Genomic DNA, 16582 nt, shown 5'->3' on the forward strand with positions numbered 1-16582 from the left:
GTGAAACTGTTTTTATTTTCAGGTGACATGATATTGAATATAAAGAGCCCACAAAAAAGTAATAACTGATAAAATAATTCAATGAAATGCTTAGACACAATATCCAGAAAGTAGTTCATTTTTATACACAAATAAATTATCAGACAGGAAAACTAAGAAAACAATCTCATTTACAATTGCATCAAAAGAAAACACCCTAGGATAAATTTAATCAAGGATGTAAATGACCTGTAGTTAGAAGATTATAAGACACTGATGAAAGACATTTAAGAAGATATAAATAAGTGGAAGTATATATAATGTTCCCATGGATAAGAATGATTAACATCATTAAAATGTCCATATTACCGAAAGCAATCTATTGAGTTAATGCAATTCCTATCAAGATACCAATGATGTATTTAACAGAACTAGAACAAATTTTTCAAAAATTTACATAGAACTACATAAGACCACAAACAGTCACAGCAATCTTAAGAAAGAAAAACAAACTTGGAAGAATCACATTATCTGATGTTAAACTATAGCACAAGGACATAGTAATCAAAAACAGACATATAGATCAATGGAACAGAATAGAAAGCCCCCAAATGAACCCATGCTTTTAGGGTCAATTAATAAATGACAAAGGAGGAAAAAACATACAGTGGAATAAAGATAGCCTGTTCAGTAAATGGTTTGGGGAAAATTGGACACATATGTGCAAACAAATGAAACTAGACAAACTTCTTACACTATGCACAGAAGTAAACTCCAAATGAGTAAAAGAATTGAATGTTAGACTTGAAACCATAACAAAAAAACCTAGGAGAAAACGAGGGCAATAAAATCTGGAACATTTTCATAGCAATATGTTTTTCTGATATATCGCTTTGGGCAAGAGAAATGAAAAATAAACAATGGTACTACATTAACCTAGAAAGGTTTTGCACAGCAAAGGAAACCATCAACAAAATGAAAAGACAATCCACTAAATAAGGGAACATATCCACCAATGATACATCTGATAAGAGATTAGTATCCAAAATTTATAAAGAATTTATAAAACTCATACCCTGGCTGGTGTGACTCAGTTGATTGACTGCTGGCTTGTGAATTAAAGAGTCAATGGTTCAATTACCAACCAGGGCACGTGCCTGGGTTACAGGCCAGGTCCCCATTAAGGGGCACATAAGAGGCAACCACACATTGATGTTTCTCTCCCTCTCTTTCCTCCTTGTCCCTCTCTCTAAAAGTAAATAAATAAAATCTTTAAAAAAAGAATTTATAAAACTCAACGCCAAAAAACCAAACCATCCAGTTTTAAAACAGGCAAAATAATCATTAATTTTTTCTATTCCTAGGTACTTTTAAGAGCCCCAAAACACCAATCCAAAAGAACCTATGCACCCCAATGTTCATAGCAGCACAATTTACAATAGCCAAGTGCTGGAAGCAACCTAAATGCCCATCAGTAAATGAGTGGATAAAAAAACTATGGTACATTTACACAATGGAATTCTACACAGCAGAGAGAAAGAAGGAGCTCCTACTCTTTGCAACAGTGTGGATTATGCTAAGCAAAATAAACCAGGCAGAGAGGGACAAATACCAGATGATCTCACCTTTAACTGGAACATAATTAGCTAAATAAAAAAGCAAGCAAAATATAACCAGGGACATTGAAATTAGGAACAATCTAACAATAGCCAGAGGGGACAGGGGAGGGAACAGTGTGGGGGAGGGTTTTCAGGAACTACTATAAAGGACACAGGGACAAAACCAAGAGGGAGGGTGGAAGCAAGGGAGGGAGGTGGGTTTGGCTAGGGTTTGGGGGGGGGGGAGTTGTGGGACCAAAATGCAGACAACTGTGATTGAACAACAATAAAGTAATTTTTTAAAAAATGTTCAAAGTAACTGAATAGACACTAACCCAAAGAAGACAAACAGGTGAATAAATGAATAAATGCTCAAAATAACTAATCATTAAAGAAATGAAAATTTAAACTGCGATGAGATATCACCTCACACCTTTCAGAATGGCCATGATCAATAAATTAACAAACAGTTGCAGGTAAACATGTGGAGTAGAGGACGCCGTCATGCACTGTTGGTGGCAATGCAGATTGGTTTAGCCTCTGTGGAAAGTAGTATGGAGTTACCTCAAAAATTTTAAAAATGGAACTCATTTATGACCCAGCTATTTCACTTCTGAGAATATATCCAAAGAAAACTGAAACTCTCCCATGTTCACTGCAGCATTATTTACAATAGCCAAGATTTGAAAGCAGCCCAAGTGCCCATAAGTAGATGAATGGATAAAAAAAAAAAAAAACCACAGTACATTTATACAATGGAATACTACTCAGCCATAAAATAGAAGAAACTCTTACCCTTTGCAATAGCATGGATGGACCTGGAGATCATTTAGGCTAAGTTAAAGAAGCCGGTCAGAGAAAGACACCTATCATATGATTTCACTCATATGTGGAATATAATAAACAAAATAAGCTAACAAAATAGAAACAGACTCACATACTCACAGATAAAAAACTGAGGGTTGCCAGACTGGGGGGTGAGGCAATTGTGGGGCTGGGTAAAAAAGTGAAGGGGTTAAGAAGTATAAATTGGTAGTTACAAAATAGCCATGGGGACGTGAAGTACAACATAGGGAATACAGTCAATAATATAATAACTATGGTGTCAGGTGGGCACTACAATTATTGAAGGGATCACTTCATAAATATGTAATTGTCTGATAACTATGCTGTTCACCTGAAACACATAAAATATTGAATGTCGATTATAATGTAAAAAGTTAATTTTAAAAAATAATAAAATAAGTTATAAAACTTTATTCAAATCCTAAGCAAATGCTTATACAAACTTATTAGTTTTTAAGAGCTATGGAGGTAAATATTTTATTCATCCACTGGGTAAATATCTGTACTCTTGCACAACATAAAATGAAAAAGCTAACTCCACATAGTAACATGCGTAACATAGTAACATTACACTGGATTAACAGAACAGTGTTACTATGTGGAGTAACATTACATTACTCCACATAGTAACATAACATAGTAACATTACACTGGAGCTACAAATTACAAAGAGAACAATATTTTTAAGGGAATATAATTTTATGAATACAATAGGAATTACCATTCTCAAAACTCTCAAGGTGAGAAAAATGAATATGCACATGTACTCCATTAATAAAAAATAACTTTTTTAAAAAGTTAAAATGTAGTCATGTTAGAGAAGGCTATATGTGTACAAAAAAATCTCTTCTACCAAAATGCTTCCTGCTTTTGAATTTATGTAGAACACAGCTTTCCACTGGTTATTGTTTGTCCTTTGTTCAGCTCCTTCTACACTGCCATAGAATATCCTCATTCATTTACTATAGTTACCAAGTGATTCTTTTCTCCTATCCTTGCACATTATTATTCTCCTAATTCCATTTAATGGGAGGTGCACATTCCATAGGAAGTGACAGACAGAGCTCCTAATAAAATGTGAGAATACACAAAGAATACAGGGAAAATAAACGAGCAAAATTACATGCCCATATCTTTTTTTTCCTGTGCTTCTCAGGTGTCTACTTCCCACACAGGCAGGTGACAGTGCTGCTGCCCCCTCTGTCACTCTCTTAATTCAACATGGTTTTCTGGGCAAAAATTCCTTCACTTGGCATCTCCCAGACATCTTTTCCAGACCCAGCCCCCATACCAGGCCATTATTAGCTGTCTGCTTCTCCTACTCTCCTTCCTTCACCTGGATCCTCCCGAGGCCTCCCTTTCCCCAAAGTTCTTCAGAATTTTGCTTTAGAATTCCTCTAGGTCTTCTTCTCTCACCCCACCCATGCCATCAAACTTCCCCCTGCTGAGCTCTACCTGTATCTTGACTAGCTGTTACAACCTAGCAACCTGTGCAATTACCACACATAACCATGGACTGAGACTGAAGGCTTCTAGAGTCCCAGGTGTTCCTCTTAAAGGGCCTGTACAAGGAAACACTTGCTGACAGACTCACCCACTCTGAGCTCCAGGGCTAAGGCAGCAGCTTGAAAAGCCCAAGAGACAGACAGGGAGACCTGAATTGGCTGGCTTCAGGATGAGAACAAGGAAGGGGGCACTTCCTCTCAGACAGATAAAGCTAGCAGAAGCCATGGTGCCTTTTGCTGAGCCCTCCCGCTGCAGGTGCAGGCAGGTGCCATATTTGGATCTCCACCAACCTGGCAAAACTGTTTGCCTGGCCCTGGTGTATCCTTGAGACCCTATTCCCAACCTGCAGGCCCACCCAAGCTGTTACAGTGGCTTTTCCAAACTGTCTGTCTTGGCTCTTACTGCAGGCTTCCCACATATCGCTCAAAGATTCACACACCCCAAACAAGCAGTTTCTAGTTTTGACATGCCCCATATCCCTTGGTAAGTGACCCCAAGTCTGGCACTAGTGTCAGCCGGCCTTGGTTCAAAGCTCAGCCTCTCCCAGGCACCTCCAAACCCAGCACAAGTGGCAACCATCTGCAGACTGCTCTGTAGATAACACCGAAAGTCCCTGGATGGAGCAAAGACTGTGGCTTCTGAACTTGGCCTGTACCAGAGCCCCTCCCAAGAGGTCCACTAATCAACACAGCTAGTAGCCAGCTTCAGACATCACCAAAGCAGCACTCAACCACCACCACAAGTGACACACCCAAAGAGCAGTTCAGCAGGCAACAGAGCCCCACTAAAATGAATCTTTCTTCATGGGGTCAGCTCCTCTCATGTAGTCAGAGCCGGTGCTCACAGCCAACTGGTCTGAGGGTCAATCCCTCCCACTGGCTTGCCAAAATCAGTCAAGGCTCATCTACAATAGGAGGGCAAATACGACCCACACAAGACATATACCTGGAATACCCAGCTCAGGTTTCTAGGCAGACTACACCACTGGGCTCCGTAGGACACCTACATAAGGTCATTCTACTAAGACTGAGATACATATCAGCTCTACCTAATACATAGAAATGAACACAGGAGCAGCCAAAATGAAGGTACGAATAAACATGGTCCAACTGAAAGAACAGAACAAAGCTCCAGAAAAAGAACTAAACAAGCCCTGGCTGGTATAGCTCAGTGGATTGAGCGCAGGCCTGCGAACCCCACGATTGCGGTTCGATTCTCAGTCAAGGGCACATGCCTGGGTTGCAGGCCAGTTCCCAGTTCCCCACAGGGAACGCATGAGAGGCAACCATACATTGATATTTCTCTCCCTCTCTCCTTCCCTCCCCCTCTAAAGGTAAATAAATAAAATCTTTGAAAAAAAAAGAAAGTATTTCTATAAAAAAAAAGAACTGAACAAAATGGAGATAAGCAATCTACCAGATTCAGAGTTCAAAACATTGGTTATAAGAATGCTCAATGAATTCAGTGAGAATTTTAACAAAGAGGTCAGAAACATAAAAAAGGAGATAGAAAGCATACACAAAGACCAGTTAGAAATACAGGACACAATAACTGAAGTGAAGAACACATCCAGTAGACTAGATGAAGCAGAGGACTGAATCAGCTATTTGGAATGCAAGAGAGCAGAAAATATTCAATCTAAACAGTAAAATTTTAAAAATAATTTTGAAAATGGGGATTGTTTAAGGGCCCTCTGGGGCAAGATCAAGCATACCAACCTTTGCATCTTTTACTCCTTAGGGGTACCTGAAGGAGAAGAACAAAAAATGGGAACTGATTTGAAGAAATAATAATGGAAAACTGACCTGCCCTGGTGAAATAGACATACAAGTCCAGAAAGTGCAAAGAATCTCAAACAAGATGAACCCACAGAGGCCCACACCAAAACATATCATAACTAAAGTGCCAAAGGTTATAGAAAAATAGAAAATCTTAAAAACCAGAAAAGAAAAGCAGTTAGTTATCTATGAGAAAATTCCCATAAAACTATCAGCTAATTTCTCATCTGAAACATTTCAGTATAGAAGAGATTGGCACAAAATATTCAAAGTGATAAAAAGCAAGGACCTACACCCAAGATTACTTTAACCAGCAAAGCTATCATTTAAAACTGAAAGAGAGACAATGAGCTTCCCAGACAAGAAAAAGCTAAAGAAGTCCATCACCACTAAATCAGTACTATAAAAATATTAAAGGAACTTCTTTAAGAAGAAAAAAACATAAATATGAATAATAAAAAGGATATAATTACATATCAATAATCACTTTAAATGTAAATGGATTAAATGTGCCAATCAAAAGACATGGGGTAACTGAATGGATAGGAAAGCAAGACCCATACTCGAAGCAATTCACATCAGATCAAAAGACACACACAGACTGAAAGGAAAGGGATGAAAAAGATTTCATGAAAATGGAAACAAAAAAAGCTGTGGTGGCAATACTTATATCAGACAAATAGTCTTTAAAACAAAGGCTATAACCAGAGACTAAGAAGGACCTAGCAATTTCTCTTCTGGGTATTTACTGGAAGAAACCCAAAGCACTAATTCAAAAAGACAGACGTATACATTTCTATGTTCATTGCAGCATTATTTACAATAGCCAAGATATGAAAGCAACCTAAGTATCCATACCCATTAATAGATGAATGGATAAAGAGGAGATGATATATGTACACATACATACACACACACACACACACACACACACACACAATGGAATGTTACTCAGCCATAAAAAAGAATCAAATCTTGCCATGTACTACTAAATGGATGAATTAGAGGGTATTATGCTAAATGCAATAAATCAGAGAGAGAAAGACAAATGCCATGTCATTTACTTACATGTGTAATCTAAAAAACAAAATAAATACACAGAATAGAAACAAACTCATAGATGCAGAGAATGTTTTGATGGATGCAAATGGAATGGGGATTGGAGAAATGGGTGAAAATGGGGAAAGGAATTAAGATGTGCAAATTGCCAGCTATAAAAATAGTCACAGAGATGTAAAGTACAACTTAGGAAATATAATAAATAATACTGTAATAACGATATATGGTTTCAGATGGGTAGTAAGTAGACTCATCAAGGGGATCATAAGTTATACAAATATCTATTCACTGTGTTATATACCTGAAACTAATATGATATTGTATGTTGACTGTAATTAAAAATAAAAAAACTAAATAAATAAATAGAAAGAGTTAAAAATTGCATTTTAAGAAATGCAATATTAAAGAAAATATGATTGCCTTTATGTAAGAGTATTTACTTAATCTGTGTCAAAAAGTACTACTTCTCCTTAAAGACATAATTTCTTACAACCAAGATCAACAGCTTTCTTGGAAAAGCACACGAAGTCTTAGGACTATGTTTGAATAAAATGTTCTCTCTGTCAACTTGTTTTTAACTGAGCTTAAAAGAACATTAAGTTGATTTAAATCTTTAGCTTTCTAATTAACATTTTTGAACTGCAAAGCAATCTTTGGTCTGTAAAACATTACTTAAGTCTTTTCAATGTTCATGGCCAAGAACACCCCCTCATCCCAAAATATAACCCAACACATTGACCAGAAGAGCTGAGGTGTCAGGCAGGGTGAGCAGACAGAAACCAGTAATGGGGCACTGAGACTGAACCTGAGGACTGGAATATTCTCTGACTTGGTTCTCCAGATACTAGATCTTAATGTCAGAGAACAAGAATCAAGTGGAAAGTAGGCACTTTTAGAGATCAAAGATTGTGGCCAGATCGCACTGTTTCCAGTTTACAAATTTACAATTCTGCCTCAGTCTTTACAGGAATTGCTTGGAAACCAGCTTTGCAAATTATACCTATGTCTCTGTGCAAGCATACACATTTTAGCAAGGTACAAAATTTGAACAAGGTGAAATGTGCAGGCACTGACTCCAAAATGTCTGTAATGAAGGAAGAGTAAAAAACTATGGTGCATTCCTGGTGAAAACAGAAGATTGGAAATTTCTATCTGAATTACAAATACACAAATCATTTCACCTAGGAACTTTGCTTCTATGTTATTCAATAAAGCATTGCCTACAATTACTAAGATTGGAAACAAATGTCCACCATTAAGGCAATGGTTAATTAAACCATTGACTGCCACAGAATGGAATACTATGAAGCTGTAACAAAGAAGCAATTGCCTCTATGTATTGATATGGATGTTCACCAGATATAATTATTCTTTGACATATTCTTGTTTTATATATGTGTCTGTACATATGTTTGAGATTTTTTGAAAGCAAGATGTATATAGAATGCTGACACTATTTTTCTGAAAAGGAGATATATACACATGTATGCAATTTGCACATTGAGGAATGTCTCCCAAGTATTTATTACATTGCCATCAGGAAAGAGATCAGTTGACTGAGGGAGAGAAATGGGTAGGGGTTGGGCAAAATTTCTTTGAGAGGTAAGTTCTGTTGGGATTTTGTACTATGTTGATATGGTAGCTACTAAAAACTGTGTCTTTAATTAAAAAACTACTAAAGTTCTTCGGAAACAAAAGAAGATAAAAATTGATTCTGACTACAGTAGATCAGGTATAGCTTCATAAAGAAATTAACACCTTTGAATTTTATTACAAAGATCATTTTTGTAATTGTATTTGAGGAAATAGTATGCTCTTTTGCAACCTGGCAAGAAAAAGCCCCTTTTGGGAAATAAGAAGAGTGTGTGTGTGTGTGTGTGTGTGTAGTTGAAGTGAACTCCAACTGAAGTGAACCTCAGCCAGAGGCTTAAGTCACCACTCTATTCTGGCATGTGGAGATTAAGAGCTAATTATAAGTTGATTAATTATCTATGGTAAAGGAAAACTAACAGTGGGGAAGAAGACAGGCTTGACAAATTGATTAGTATTATTATGCACCACAAAATGCAGTGCACAGCACCAGTATGTTATTTATTACAAGTGGAAAACTGCTATAGAGTAATGGGCCTTCTCTGATTGTAAACAATGCCAAACTCCAGTTGTGACAATAAAAATATTTGAAGGGATTAGATATGAAGAGACATTTTGGTTGGTGTTTCTTATTTCCTTGACTATATATTAGTTCTGGTAACTTACTCAACCTAATTTTAAATAACTCAGGAAGCTGGATTTTCCTTATTTAATGTCAGATCATTTTTTTTAATTTTCTTAAGCACTTCCATTCCATTATTAACCTCTGACCTCTTCTTTAAATTCTTCAATGTATATGACATTATTTTTATTTGTTTCTATTATTCCTCAAACATTTCTCTTATAAAATCTGTTCCAAATTTTCTTGCTTTCTTTCAGTTCTGCTCAGTTACCCAAGAGCATTTACAACACAAAATATGCAAATCTCAGTGCAATATAACAGAAGGCAATATGGAGCAGAGGTTAAAATCTAGTGCTAGTTACTATTATCAGCACTCTAGAACATTTTCTTTGCCTTATCTATTCAATTTTTATTTTTATTGTTTTAATTTGCCTTTCCAGCATATCGCAATACAGTCCTGGGTGGGGAGGACTGATGAGGGTATGAGGGTAAATAACAGCAGTATTTTGTGTATCCAAACCTGGTACTGTTGCCTGTTCCCTACCTGTGAGCTAGAGTTCCAACTTTTAAAAATTATACTTATGAACTAGAACTTAAATTTGAATTAAAAAATTTATGAGTATGGGATGAAATCTTGCCCACCACTCCTTCCACCATGCCTCTCTGCAACTCTGTAGGCTCTGGCTGACATTTTCACACAGGAGAGTTTTTCTAACCAAGATGACAGGCCCTCTGAATTGAATTACGTTTTGGACACTATGGTCTGACCTCCTGCTATTCAATTGATTCATGCCTGAGTGTGCAGCGCCCCTTGGCATTACAATTCATGCTTCCTACCTGAAATACCCCTGCCAGCCTTCAGTAAACTTGACTGTAAGCTGTCAAATCCATCAAAATTAAGCAATCTGAAAAGACTGTGGCACATGAAATAAGAACTGGTGAAATTATGTTAAATGTATTTTTCTTCACTTCACAGCTGTGGATCTGTGAACCAAAATGGGGCTTTGTAATGAGCCTGATGAGCTGTAGGGGGCCACGTGGCAGGCCTGACCAGCTCAGAGACAGAGAGCGACCACACAGGATGGTCTGATCGTAAGTTCCTAACAGGGCAGGTCATGACAGGTAGTCACATTCCAGGCCTACAACTTTCTCAGCAAAGGTCAGTCTTCACCTTCAGTGAGCTCTTTTCACTGTTCTTACTCATCAAAGATAAAATGCCCTTGAAATATCAGACTAATTTTCTTTTCCTACCCCTCAAAGACATAATTGCCAGCACCAATGCGAAAGACCACCAGAGCATGAGATCACCAGCAGGAGAACCCCTCACTGTTATCTTGTTCCCTGAATAACGTCTCTATGCGCTGCAAATGTTAGCTATTAACCATCTTGTACCCCCCAATATAAAAGAAGCACGTGTTTCTACATTTTGCCTTTTATGCAATCCTTGAGATTTTCCTGCTTTGCCTTCTCCCACCCCCTTAATCTACCACCAGTGGATCTCATGGAACCCTCCTTACAACTTCTCCTTTGATTATAGCATGTAAAACAAGCTGTAAAAATGCCTTTCTCCAGAACATTTTTTCCAATCCATTGAGATTTTGCTTCCAGGCATGTCCTCAGAATTTTGGCTGAAGTGAGCTCATAAAACTTTTCTATAGGCTGGACAATCTTTCCTCAGCAGATCTTACGTGATCAGCTACATAGATATATCTCCTCCTAAGCCCTTAGGCTGTTCGAATAATGAGGTTCTTGATGTTGCAGCTGACTGTGCCAATTAGACCAATCCCCACCAGGCTTCAGTAACAAATGGTACACACTGTTGTGCAACCAAGTAAATTATGTTTTGTTATAACAAATTGTTGAAACCCCAAATAAAATAGCTAACTAATCAATAATTTGCATGCATTTTTAAAGGATAATTAGAAAATTATCCTCTACTCTGGTTGCCTATTCACATAGTATGAGAACTGCATTGCACTTAGATATTAGTAAAGAAAGTTGAGTTTCTGCAGTAGTTATAGTAACATATACTAACCATAAATGTGAAGTAAATACTTATTCATACAAAGAATTTTTAATTCCTTAAAAATAAGTTTATTTGTGCCCTGGCTAGTATGGATCAGTCAGTTGGAGCGTCATCCCATAACCTAAAAGGTTGAAGGTTTGATTCCCAGTCAGGACACACACCTAGGTTGAGGGTTCAGACCCTGGTCTGGGCACATAGGGTAGGAACCCAGGAGATATTTTCCCTCTCACATCAATATTTCTCTCACTTCCTTCCTCTGTCCCTGACTTTCCTTCTAAAAGCAATGAAAAAAGTGTCTTTGGGTGAGAATAAAAAATTTATTTGTTCAAGACCATTAATTGCATGCAGTCTAATTGTGTAAACCACGTAACTTGAAAATATTTTGAAATAGATTTTAATTTCCAAATGTAACCTTGAGATCATTTCTTAATGCAATAAGAAAATTCAGAAATGGTTCAATCATAGCCCTGGGTAAACTAAGGATGCAATCAGGTTGTTCTGGGATGTTTATGATAAAGTTAGAACAACTGCAGCCATCAGTAATAATCAATTATTGAACCACCCAATATAATGCATCAAAGAAATAGTATTTTTTGAAGAGTGGAATTTTTTTAAAATATACTTAATATGAGGGGACATGGGATTCATTCATTTGGATCTATTATAAATATTGCACCTATGCTTAGGTTAAAAAGACAATTAGAGATTATTCCTGAGAGAAATTCACAGCACCTGCAATTCCATTACACATAGAAAAATTCAGGAATGTGCTAAGTAGACTAGGGTTTTAACAAACAAGTAATTATGAAGATGCTGTAAGTATAAATATGACTTTAATTACTGAATTTTCTAAAGCTTTCCCAGGAAAGAATCAGATTCACATAGAGTTCATTATTAAGAAAATATGTTATATTTTATGATTCTCAAAAAGAAAAATGGACCCTGAATCTCTGTATATGCATTTTTATAACTTGTTATATTTTCCTTTTTTTAACTTTCTGCATTTAACACCTTTTCAACTCTTTGCTTGTGACTCTATTTAAATGTTAAGAATCTAGAAATACTTCAACAAGAGATATTTTTTTCCATCATCAAACTGCATTTTAATTTATAAACAAGGATGAAATAAATCATATACTAAACTTCCTTAGATATTTCTATGATATCAGTATATGAGGAATTTAACAAACATTCTAGATTAAAGTTAGTTACTTAGGAGCTGGCAATAAAAAAGTTAGACATGTCAAGTTTTATTGTCTATACTATCTTATTCAATTTATAACTTTTTAAATCTCTTTTATTTTTGGTATACATAACCACTAAAGTAGATAGATTATTTTTCTCCATCCTTAGGAAATTTCTTGACTTCAAGATTTTCTCTCTCCAATGGATTACATTATTTAAGATTTTATCTTTATTGTATTCTTTGTTAATTTTATTTCTTTTCTGAAAAATATAAATCTATCTATATCTATATGTACATATCTTCCCAATTACTGAGAGATTTTCTTATCTGTAAATATTCAGGTTTTTGTTAGCATTTTGGAGAGAAAATTAAAAGTCTATTTTATGACCCAAAGAATATCAATTTCTAGGAAGGATCCAGTTTCCTAAAATCTGCAATATTTGTTCCAGGTAACAGCCCTCTAATATTGCCCATTATGGTATGAGAATTATTAACCACATCTTTAAGAAAATTTGTCTTAAAGATTATGCAAAAATAAAATCTTTATCCAATAAGGACGTGCACTGACACTCTAAAGATAATTATTGTCTGTAAAGTTAGCTTTGGAATTCTTCACAAGTATAATTTATAAAAAATATTAAGGTTATGGCTGTTTTATAGAGCCATTTATGTCCCTATAACTGATTTACACTTTGTTTACTAAACTGCTTCATGGAATACATTATGATGCTACTTCCAGTTAAATGTTAGGTTATGATAACACACTGAAACCACAGCAAAAGGAGGTTTCTAGAGAAATTGTGAATGTATCGGGGAGGTAAATAGCCTTGAATAGACATTAAAGTGAGAATCTTTTTCAAATACAAATTTATAATAAATAAAAATAACTAAACTTTAACATACTTATCAGTAACAAATGTATTTTTGAGGATGCTAGGTTCATAAAAGCAAGCTCACATTTTGAAAGTATTGTATTAGAAAAGTTAATAGTGTTAGGCCTAAAAAGAAATTGGGGTGTTTTAAGAAATTTAACAAAAATTATTTTTTCTAATGCCCCCTAACTAAGAATAGTTCTAAAAACAGTCCTTACGATTTTCAAACAGAACAAAAAGTGTATTTTACCTTTGTTTTTGTTTGTTGCTGGTCCTTCAGTCACCTGCCACAAAGCAGAGGTTGAGAGGCAGAGGGTGCCTTGGGGTGGTTCAGAGAAACATGTCATTACAGGGGTGACTCAGTCCTCCACGTTGAACTGGAGGCTTGCATTAAATCTCTTTAAAACCAGGCAGACTCTCTTAAAAGTATATTGGTGTAAGTGACCATTGCCTTCTGAAAACACCTAATTTAAAGGCACTGACTTAAGAAGGAAGAAAGAAAGCTTTGATTAGGACTTTAGTGGGAAAATTGAGAAGTAAAGAAAATGGTATGTATATTTAAAAGATTTCCACATCAAAAAGAAAAAGGGGGTTAAGTGCTTTGTGTACTATAACATATATTATTTTTTTATGCTGCAGATGGAATCTTGTCAAGATGCTTCAGCCCCTCTAGCAGTTTACAACGCATCCTTCCATTAAATGAAAGAATCTTGTTGAGTAAGTTACCCAAACAAATGCAGGGGGTAGACCCCAAGACGGTTTTTCAATCATTCTGGTCTTTTGTAAATACAAATGGATGACCAAGGATCACCAAACATTGGAAACAAACAATATGAAATAAAATAATAATAAAAGGAACAATTGATTCCAGAGAAAATGGAACAGAATAAGATATGTACCACCAACAAGAAAAATATCTAATTGACATTCTCAGTGAGATTCAAGAAGCTTTTGAATCCACAAGCCAAAATAAAGCTACTATGAAAAAAAGCAATCACATTACACACAGAGAAAGAATTCTTTAGAATTAAACATAAGAGTGTCAGAGAATAGTATTGAAGCCTATAGCATTAAACATACATCCCTCTTGCCCCTGTAACTTGGTATCCTGGGGTCACTTGTATTGTGTAGGAATTCTCAATCCCTGGGACACAAACAGCTGTAACACAATGGTCGCCTTCTTTAGCTCCCATGTTGTTGTGTGTGCCGTGTCCCATACGACCCTTTTACAAATTCTCTAATTTGCTATAAACTATTGATGTCTCAAGACTATCGTAGCAATATCTTATTAGAGTAGGTACTCTGTTATTATTCAATTTAAATGTATATATTTGATTTGACCCATTTTCTCCAGAAATGTCTCTTCAATTACTATTTTTAAGTTACCTTCACTCAGACTCTTCATTCAAATCCCCAGTCTCCTCACTCTTCCTTCTGCATCAGCTGCACTGACCTTCTTGATGTCCTGAAACACCCCCAAACCTGATCTCACTCAAAGACTTTTGCATTTGCTCCTGCTTGTTCCAAGAATGCTCTTCTCAGTTATATTTGTGTCCTAGTCCTCCTACCTTCAGGTTATCTCATTAGGAAGGCCTTATCTGAAAATCCTACGTAGAATTTCCAGTGCTCTCCCACATTCCCTAGTCCCTTCGCCTCCTCTATTGTTCTCCACAGCACTAATCACCATTTGCTATATATTCTTTCTTTCTTTCTTTCTTTCTTTCTTTCTTTCTTTCTTTCTTTCTTTCATTGTTCATTTTCTCACAAAAATGTAAGCTGAGTACAGAGACTTTGGTATGTTCACATCTTTATCCCAAGTGCCTACCATGATGTAGCAAAAAACAATTGCTACATCAATGAATGGAGTCAAGGATTATCTTTTTTTAANACGTAGAATTTCCAGTGCTCTCCCACATTCCCTAGTCCCTTCGCCTCCTCTATTGTTCTCCACAGCACTAATCACCATTTGCTATATATTCTTTCTTTCTTTCTTTCTTTCTTTCATTGTTCATTTTCTCACAAAAATGTAAGCTGAGTACAGAGACTTTGGTATGTTCACATCGTTATCCCTAGTGCCTACCATGATGTAGCAAAAAACAATTGCTACATCAATGAATGGAGTCAAGGATTATCTTTTTTTAACTTTAAAATATAAAAATATTTTAGACGTAAATTTAAATTGAAAAAATATCAACATCTTCTACTCTTCTGTATTTCAACAAAAATTTGACATAATATTGTAGGAGGGTAAAAAAAACAACAGAATTACAGATAAGGCCACGCTGAGAAAAACTGATGATTAAAATGAGTCGTAGGAGCCTCATTCCTCTCTCTCTAAAGATCCGAAGAGCCTTGCTGACAAGGCTCTGAGCCAGTGGTAACAGCAGTGACACACAAAGCCATTCCTCATGTTCTTTATTGTTGTCAGTTCACTGAGTGGAGAAATCATGAATACGAAGCTCTTATTGAGGACATTTTTCCTACTGCTGCTTTCAGGCAAAGGCAGGTAAAAGAAGGACTCAGGTGTTTTTGAACACATTTTTTGTTATTGTTGCATAGACTTTGACGTGGCTGCAGATGTCACATGAGCAGCAAAGTGGCCCGATGGCCCCTGCACAGATTTTTGGGCAGACAAGCAGGTCTCCTAGAGGAAAAGAGAGATATTTAGATTATCCCCAAAATGTGATTTCATTATCCACGTGGTATTAATACCTAAAGTTTTATATTTAGTAAGGCTGAAGAGGAAGAACATTTCAGTAGATTAATCACCTAAATGAGAGTTAACTAAGCCCTTATAAAGTCACAAAAGAGACCATCTGTATGTTTGGTTAGGAATGATATAAACAGCCATTATTTTCAGAAGATGATTTGCATTTTCCCACAAGAGACTATTCTTAAAGAGATACTTGTAGTAACACTTTGAAAAGAAAATCATTCATATGTTGAGATAGTTTTATTTATTTTAACACTAATTGTGAAACATTTTTTAAGACTGATACTTAGTATATGTTAATATTAGGTCAGATTTTTCTGTAACTGCCAAGATATCCCATTCCTTTCCCTGCCTCTGCAGAAACAGCAGCTCTCCTGAAGTCAGTTGGTGGTTTTTGCATCCATATTTTTATAACTTTATAACATATATATGCAACTATGAGCAGTATGTACTATTTTGTATTTATATTTTAAACTATTACTATTTTAAACATTTATATAAATTCATGTTATTTGGGATATTTTACTTAGCTTTTTAAATTCAACATCTTGAGAGATATTAATACATGTAGCTCTGTTTTTTTTAATTTTAGCTGGAGTTCAGTATATCATAATACACCATTTTTATCCATATATACCACACTTCATTTATCAATCAATCAGATTATAGGAGGTAGAGTGTAAAAGATAATTATTTACAACCAAATGCCCAAGTCACTTGTACCAGCATAAAGGGTCCAATGACAGTAAGTAAGGTTGTCCTTTCACAAGCCTGACATCAGATGTCATTGATGTGTCACTACTTTGG

This window comes from Sturnira hondurensis, unplaced genomic scaffold (genome assembly GCF_014824575.4).
Source record: "Sturnira hondurensis isolate 20B ecotype Veracruz unplaced genomic scaffold, ASM1482457v3 Scaffold0008992, whole genome shotgun sequence".
NCBI lineage: Eukaryota > Metazoa > Chordata > Mammalia > Chiroptera > Phyllostomidae > Sturnira > Sturnira hondurensis.